This window comes from Panthera uncia (assembly GCF_023721935.1).
Source record: "Panthera uncia isolate 11264 chromosome A3 unlocalized genomic scaffold, Puncia_PCG_1.0 HiC_scaffold_11, whole genome shotgun sequence".
NCBI lineage: Eukaryota > Metazoa > Chordata > Mammalia > Carnivora > Felidae > Panthera > Panthera uncia.
The window spans coordinates 56,258,616-56,268,235 of NW_026057578.1; positions in this window are offsets into that span (position 1 = coordinate 56,258,616).

Sequence of the window (9,620 nt, forward strand, 5' to 3'; positions counted from 1 at the left end):
AGTGTGGAGATCGTCCCACGAGCCACTGAGATCATGACATGAGCTGAAATCGAGTTGACCTCTTAACCAATTGAGCCACCCAGACATCCCTAACCTAAAATTGATTGTGGTGATGATTGCACTATCCCATGAGTATTCTAAAAGCTCTCGAATTGTAGGTGTTAAATAGGTGAATGGTATAATATGTGAATTACCTTTTAAGAATGTTGTTGTAAAAGAAAAAACAAAGTCTGAAGAGACAAAATAATCATCATAACCAAGCCCAGACATAACCCAGATGTTGAATCTATCATAATATGGAATTAAAATAACAGATAAATATGTTAAAGATTATAATGGAAAAGGTAGACATTTAAGACTTGATTTACATCTTCAGCAGAGATATGTAAACTATAAGACAGAATTGAATGCAAATCTAGACATCAAAACACAGTAGATGAAGATTGCCTTTATCAAATTCATCAGCATACGAAACACAGCCAAGGAAAGAAACACTGAACTTAAAGACAGATCAATAGAGATTACCCAAGTTGAAACGCAAAAAGAAAAAAGAGAAAAAAATAAAAATAAACAGAACACACCATTCAAAGTCTGATGGGCAGTAATAAATGGGTCTATGTATCACTGGAGTCCCAGCAGTAGAAGACAGAGAATGGGGCAGAAGAAATATTTGAAAAATAATGGCTGAGAATTTTCCTAAATTGGAGATACACCAAACAACAGATCCAAGAAACTCAGAGAATATCAAGCAATATTAATACCAAAATAGAAAAAAAAAATAGACCTACCGTATTCAAACTGCTGAACATAAAAGACAAAGATAAAAATCCTAAAGGCAGCCACAGAAAAGAAGGCAAATTACCCAGAGGTTTAAGAGTTACAACAACTTTTCATTAGAAAACACAAGGGATGAAAAAACATGGGGTGAAATCTTTTAAGTGCTGGAAGAAAAAAAACCCACATGCCATACCAGAATTCTATACTTTTTAAAAGTGAAGGGAAGGGGGCCCCCAGGTGGCTCAGTCGGTTGAGCCTCTGACTCTTGATTTTGGCTCAGGTCATGATTTCACAGTTCTTGAGTTTGAGCCCTACATCTGTGCTGACAGTGCAGAGCTGCTTGGGATTCTCTCTCTCTTCCCCTCCCCTGCTTGCGTGCTCTCTCTCTCAAAATAAATAAATACATAAATAAACAAACATGAAAGAAAGAAACAAGCAAACAAACACGGGAATGTACTGTGAAATCCATTCAATAGGGTTTCTCAAAAACCTATAAACAGGATTCTAAGGGATGAAGTAAAATTTTAAAGGTGAAACAAACAAACAAGTTCTACTCCTTGAATATGTTCAGAGTTAGAAATCCACTGGCAACAGGTCTACTTAAAGGGCATTTGGCTAAAAGGTGAAGTATGTGAGAAGTTACCAGAAATCTCCTTGGCTAAATTCCTCAGGGTATGATTGATCTAAAGGTAACAAATGTCAAGAAGCACCTTGAGAATATGTAGGAGATAAATTCAGAAGAGGATCATTTAAAATACAGTAAAGTGATAATGGGGCACCCGGATAGCTGTCAGTTAAGCATCCAACTTCAGCTCAGGTCATGATCTTGCAGTTTGTGGGTTCAAGTCCCACATTGGGCTTTGTACTGACAGTGCTCTCTTTCCCTCTCTCTCTCTCAAAATAATAAACTTTTTAAAAAGTTTAAAAAATAAGTAAAAGGAAGGAAAGTTTTAAAAAGTTTAACAAATAAATAAAAGGAAGGAAAATCAAGCCTTTTCATACAATATAGAGAATTCAGTGCCAGCAGACCTACATTTATAAGAAATGTGAAAGGAAGTTCTTCAAGAAAAGAGAATGTGATATGGATTAGAAAATTGGTTCCAAAGAAAGAAATTAAAATTGTTCTTCCTTTAGTGTCCTAAAATGTTAAGCTTAGATTGTTGATTTTAGATCTTTCTTCTGATACATGCATTCAATGTTATAAATTTCCCTCTGAGTGCCACAATTGTTCTATTTCACAATTCTGAGAAGTTGCATTTTTATTTAGTTGAAAATATTTTTTAATATCTTGTAAGACTTCATCTTTGACCCACGTGCTACTTAAAAGTATGTTGTTAGGGGCGCCTGGGTGGCTCAGTCAGTTAAGCATCTCTTAACTTTGGCTCAGATCCTGATCTCACAGTTCGTGGGTTTGAGCCATGTCAGGATCTGCACTGACAGTATGGAGCCTACTTGGGATTCTCTCTCTCTCCTTCTCTCTCTGCCCCCACTCCCTCAAAATAAATAAATAAACTTAAAAAAATGTATGTTGTTTATTTTCAAGGGTGTTGAAAATCTGGTAATTTTGTTATCAATTTCTAGTTTAAATCCATTGTGCATACTTTTTTATTTTTCTAAAGTTGTTAAGGTATATATTAAGGCCCAGAACGTGGTCTCTTGGTGAATGTCAATGCAAACCTGAGATGAATGGGTATTCTGCAATGCTAGATGAAGTATTTCATAAATGTCAATTAGATTCCCTTGAATGTCGTTGTTGTTCTTTGGTTTTCTGCATTTTTAATATACAGCTCATGTAGGGTTTTTAGTATTTATCCTGCTTGGTGTTCTCTGAGTCTTTTGTGGTATGGTCTCTGTCATCCATTTTGGGAAATTCTAGACCATTGTTACTTCAAATAATAATTCTCTTTCTTCTTCATCTGGTATTCCAATTATGCATATCACATACTTTTTGAAATTGTCCCAACGGTCTTCAATATTCTGATATATTTTTAAAATTCATTTTTTTATCTTTGCTTTTCACTTAGGGCATTTTTTATTGACCTATCTTCAAACTCAAGGATTCTTTCCTGAGCTCAGTCTACTGATAAGCACATCAAAGGCAATCTTCATTTCTATTATAATGTTCTTGATTTCTATCATTTCCTTTCAATTCCTTTTTAGAGTTTTCATCTCTGCTTGCATTGTCCCTCTGTTCTTGCATGTTGTCTACTTTCCATAAGAGCCCTTAATGTATTAATCATAGTCACTTTAAGTCCTCTGATAATTATAAGGCCTGTGTCGTATGTGAGCCTAGTTCTGACGCTTGTCTCTTCAGACTGTTCATTCTTGCCCTTTAGCATGCATTTTAAATTTTTGTCAAAAGCCAGGCATGTACGTATTGGGGAATAGAAGCTCAAGTGATTAGGCTTTTAAAGTGAGGTTTTATATTAATATTGCTAGGAATTAGGCTGTATTTAATGTGTTTATGGCTGTAAGTTCCAGAGGCTTCAGTTTTCTCCAGTTCCCGTGTTTTTTGTTTTTCCTGCTGTATTCGGGTTTCCTTAGAAAGTCCTTAAATAGGGTGTATGTCTTACATGTTTCTCAGTTGTAATGCACTCTTACTGAAGGTTTGTTGATATTTTCATAAGGTGTAGGAGAGGGAAAACATTCTATAACCTTATGATTAAATCTCAATGCTTTAGTGGGTTTGAGTCTTTGGATTATGACTTTTGGAAGCATATGTTGGCCCCCTTCTTTTCCCCCTCCTTTTGTGTGAAATAAAATGTTAGAGGGTGCTAGAGTTGTTTAATTGTCCTTTTTCAAGTCAGATAAGGCTCTGGTAGCTTACCTTTGTTATAGACAATGCCCTCAGTGTATTTCAAAATGGTTAATTTTCCTGTGTTAATTTTTAAATTTTCTCCTCTCCCTGTTGAAAACATACAGGGACTTTTCTCAAATCCTCACCATAAAAATCTGGTGTGGAGCTTCTGTTGGTAAATACCATGAGAGTATGGGTATCCCTGAGACTGGGCCCCCAAGATTTAAGTCTCATGCCAGTCAACTGTCAACCTCCAATAATTCATCAAAATTACAATGGAAGTGTTCCTGCGGGTTACTAGTTCCAGCAACTTCTGCTGGTATTAGGCTGACTGTGTCTGTATTAGGCTCTCTCCAGATTCCCAGGTGATGGCTTACCCTGTGACATCAATTTTCAGATGCCTCCATTAAAAGTTATTTGTTTCAATTTCTCCATATTTTTTTACTTATGGTAAGAATGGAAGAGTCAACTTCCAAGCTCTTTACATGTTGGGAGGTGAAACAAGAGTTCTGTGAAATCTTTACATGAATGGAATCCTACATGTATTCCTTTTCATCTTATCTCTTCAGTCAGCATAATTATTTTGAGATTCATCCATATTGTGGTATGAATTCATAGTACCTTATTGCTAAGCAGAACTCTACTGTATGGATTTACCATCATTTGTTTAGCAAGTTCACCTTTTGATGGATAGATTGTTTCCAGTTTGTGGCTACTACAAATAAAGTTTGTATGGACATCTGTGTACAAAACTCATTTGGATATATGCTCTCATATATACTGTGTAAATATCTCAGAGTATAATTGAAGTATACATGGTAGGTGTATGTTTAACTGTTTAACTTTTTAAAGAAATTGCCCATCTCTTTTCCAAAATGGATGTGGCATTTCATATTCCCATTGGAATTATTATTCCATATCCCTCCGACTCTTTTCATCTGTAGCCATTCTAATGACAAGCAGTTGTGTTTCAATGTAGTATACTACAAATGAGAGTAATATCTTAACAATATTCAGTCTTCCAGTTCATGTTCATGGTATATCTCTCCATTTATTTAGGTCCATTTTCATATCTCTCAGTGTATAGGTCTTTGCTGGGTGTTAAGTTTGATCTTACGCCATTTAAAAATTAAGTTAGCCTATTACCATTTCACAGATGCCAACAAAAGACATGAGACCCCTGCATAAGAGACAAAATACTTTATTACTCATGACGCAACAAATAGCAAAAACACCAGCATGTTTATGCCAATTTCTCTTGCTTCCATATTCCAGGAGAGTGATGCAGCAGACCCATATGGATTCTGCACAGATAGTGTTTTTTAATCACAACTCAGAAACACTCAGCTTGTTGGTAAGGACAAAGTAAGCTTTACCTTTGATAAGTGAAAGGACATTACCTCATCTTTCAAGGTTACCAACTGTATAATCAGCTCTGAGAAAATGACACAAATGAAGGAATGGTGAGGCGCCCAGGTGGTCCAGTCGGCTGAGTGTCTGACCTTGGCTCAGGTCATGATCTTGTGGTTCGTGAGTTCAAGCCCTACATCAGGCTTGCTGCTGTCAGCATGGAGCCTGCTTCAGATCCTCTGTCTCCCTGTCTATCTGCCCTCCCCTGCTCGTTCTCTCTCTGTCTCTTCAAAATAAATAAAGCATTTTTAAAAATAAAAAAATAAAAAAAATAAAAGAAAGAAAAGAATGGTTAGAGGTTTACCACCTTGGTGTGCCCACTAAGAAGCACAGGAATTCAACAGGTCCAAAGAGGATTTCTCTCTGCACATTTTTAGTCAACTTTATCCTTATTTCATATTTAATGTTTTCCTAACGATTTTCTTCTTAAACTCTAGTTTCTAATTATTCATTGCTAGGATATATAAAGAAAATTCCTTATTTGTACATTGACCTTGTATTTTGTAATCTTTTAGTTCTAGTAGATTTCTTACAGACCTCTTAGTATTTTCTATATAGATGAGCAGGTGGTCTATGAAATATAGACAGTTTTATTTCTCTCTATAACAAATTTCGATGTCTTTATATCTTCTACTTACCTATTGCCCTTGGTTGAGACACTGATGAAACTCACTGGGAAGCCACCAGCCAGTGTGTCTGTGGAAATGCCTAGGAAATTACTTGCTATGACACCTGGGAGGTTCACCTGGAAACCAGCTGGGATGTCAGTGGAATTTTCTGCTTGCATTGGGTGGCACTGAAACTTGCTGGGGCTAAGCACCAGTAGGTATTTCACACTATTTTGGCTGCCACATACCACAGGAACAAGAAGAGAGAAAAGCACATTAGTCCCTCAGCACCTTCTACTAAAAGAGATTAACATTAGACCATCTAGTAAAGGAGAAATTTTGACAGGGTTCTGCTCCAGTATCACAGAGCAGGACAATTATATGTATATTTGGATTTGGAACTGAGATCAATCAATAATTTTGTCCATCCTTTGTCCAAATACATCCTTCTATTCATATTTCAGTTTCCATATAATTTTCCACCTAACAAAAAGGACACAGTCTCAATATTCACTGTATCTATTACTGACTATATTAATTGCTCCCCGATTTTAGTCACAATCACACTGAATATTATGTTACCTAAAGACTAAATTGCAAGGTTAACCTCCATCACTCACATATATAATTATCCTTGGAAGAAGAAGACAGAAGGATAGCATATACAAATAATCATAACAGTCCTCACATCTGTAACTGGACATAAGGTCATAGTTGATATGGTATCTATGGCTTTCTTGTGTCCTATATCTTTTTTTTTTTAACTTTGAAAATATTTTTTAAAGTTTATTTATTTTGAGAGAGAGGGAGGGCACAAGTGGGGAAGGGGCAGAGAGAGAGAAGAGAGAGAATCCCGAGCAGGCTCCACACTGTCAGCGTAGAGTCTAACACAGGGCTCGATTCTATGAACCATGAGACCATGGCCTGAGCTGAATTTCACTTGCCCTCTGCTAAAACATCAACTGGTCAGAGTTATTCACCTCATGGAATGATGCAAGTCTTTATCAGTGAAGGGTCTGATTCTGTAATAGTTCTATTTTTGTTTGTTTGTATGTTGTGTGGTTTTCTACATACAGTCTTTCTTCATGCCATTGTACAACAATGTTGTACAATAATTTCTCCTTGGTAATCAGAATTGGTCAATCACTCTAGCCAGTAGAATAACCCCTTCTTCTTCCTGGGTTAGTGGCATAAGGCCAAAGTGGCCAGGTGGTGGTCACATCTTCTAATTCAACAGAACCTTTGTGAGGTCCCATAGTGGAAGCATTGCCCTCTTAGGATCAAAGACCTCAAAACACAGGGTTCAAAGTAGCTGAGATGGCACTAATGGACTAAGTGAGTTACTAGGTGCAAGTGAGAGGAGTTATTCCCACTTTCACAATTTGATTCCTAAACTATGTCTTCTGGATATGGGGGAGACAGCACCATATAATGGTCTCTAATTCAAAGCATATACTATATGCTTTAAGACAGAACTCCATTCTTTTAGGGTATCTAACACTGTAATTGAACCTTCAATAAGACATTATTTATTAAATTAGGCCAGCCTCTTCTTGGCGATGTGATATGTGCTAAGATCAGTGAATTCAATAAGGATGACACCATTGCTTTACTTCCTTGGTAGTGAAACAAGTACACTGATCAGGAGCAATACTATGTGAAATACCACAAAGGAAGAGAAGATATGCTGTGAGGCCATGGACAGTGGTGTTGTCAGAAGCATCATGAACAGAGAAGGCAAATACGTACGTAGAATATGTTTATTCTACTAAGGATCAATCTCTGCACCTTCCATAATAAGAGAGTTCTGATACGGTCAATCTTACAGCAGACTGATCCCCCATGGAATGGTAGCATAGCGGGAATTAAATGTTGGTCTTTGCCGTTGGCATATCAGGCATTGAAGATGCATTGAAGAGTAAAGCCATGCTACTGAGCCTGTGTATAGCCTCCATCTCTGCAACTCTTGCTACTTTGTCATGGACTCTTTCTTCTAGGGTTTTTATGGTTTCATGTCTCACATTTAGATCCTTAATCCATTTTGAGTTTATTTTTGTATGTAGTGTAAGAAAATGATCCTGTCTCATTCTTCTGCATGCAGCTGTCCCAAGGGACAACATTTTAAGCAGACCTTTCAAAGGATAACAGGCCTGCTATGTTAACTCTTCTCTGCACAGTAGTTAGGGTAGTTAGGTGATAGATGGGCACTAAGTCTCTAACGATCTCCCCTGGTACACATTTCATACGTGTCATAACTCATAGCTGGAGAAATTAATTATATCCTGTGTGACTCCACTGGGATAGGACACTTGGAGGTTCATTACTATTTTCCTTTAGACTTTGTCCCATGCAAGTCACTTTGCTGATTTTGCTTTGTGTCATTTTCCTGTAATAAATCTCAGCTATAGGTGTATGACTATATACTGAGTCTGGTGAGTTGTCCTAGAAAATCACTGCATCAAGTATATAGTACTCAGGATTACCAGTACAGCTCCATTTTTACTGATGGTGCACAGTGGCATTTTGAGCTCCTATGAATTAGTGTCAATCTGAAGCCAGTGTCTAATAATTCTCCAAAGATCTGGGTATTTCCTTTTTCATAATTCCCATTCTAATAACGGCTGCAGGCTCCACAAGGGAAAGTCTGGAGGAAGACTTATGGTATATACTCATGTGAATGCTTCAACATTCCACCTAAGGTTACCTAGACTCCCCTTGAGTCAAGGGGCTCTGTTTGTGAATTGATTTGTGTCTAGTATTGGGTAAGAGGCTGTGATTCTCCTATAGCAAATCAAGTTAGGATTTTGGGTACCAAATCTAGAGTTTTTTCTGTTATATAACACAAGCAATACTCTAGTAGGTTATTTCATTCCTAGGGATATTACAGTCAACTAGCCATAGTAAAAGATTCCTGAAGGCCAAGGCATTCTGATCACTGGTACATGTTACCTCTTACAGTAAATATGCCCACCTTGTCTTTGATGTCAAAGTGGTGCCATCTGGCCTCTAATAATCTGGGATCTTATTACCTCCGTTTAAACTAGGGATATCACCTCAAAAGCAGTATCACCCATAGCTACACCCAGCCTACAAAAGAGAGCAATCACAAGCCTCTTCAAGAATATTAAGTGTGGGGCTCCTGGGTGGCTCAGTCAGTTAAGCCTCTGACTCCAGCTCAGGTCATGATGTCACGGTTCATGGGTTCGAGCCCCATGCCAGGCTCCATGCTGACAACGCAGAGCTTGCTTCGGATTCTCTCTCCCTTCATTCTCTCTGCCTCTCCCGGACTCATGCTTTGTCTCTTTCTCAAAATAAACTTAAAAAAAAAAAAGAAAGAAAGAATGTAAGTGCTTCTCCCACTAACATAGTCCTCAATGCCTAATTAAGGTAGTGCCTTCCAGGCATTCTCATGGGATGTATTTGGGGGTTAGGCATGCAGGTCATACATCATAAATCCACTATAACACTTATTTTCTCAAGCTTCGGACTCCCTTCTTCATATTATGCCAGGAAACCTCTGACAGCCCAAGATAATCAAATTATGCCAAGAAACCTCTGAGGCCATGTTTCAGTCAACCAACCAGTCAAACTATGAAAGCCACCTCTGGCTCTCCAAGCAAACACATTCCATCTGGAACCTAGTAAGTGCATTCCTATTGGTGAATTCTGCCTAATCTAGTGTTATAGTTTTCCCTCCTTAATCTGACACACTTAAAATTTCCTACCCTATACATTTCCAAGGTATGCTGATTATATATTAGCAGTCTTTCAATTCTTTTGGTGTGTAAGCAATTTTCTCTGAGGTCACAGTGTCTACCTGCCCCCTGGAGTATGCTGAGATTTTACCCTCATTATCTATCTAGTGAAAAGTGAGTGGTTTCAATGGGTCTTGAGAAACAGGAGTATTCCTCTTCAAAGCACCTACCCCGGATGGGTTAACCATGCAAACTTCAGGAAGCACAGGAAGGCTAGTTTCCTTGGATACAAGAAGGCAAATTACTTCTAGAGGCAAAGAAGGCTCAGAGTGA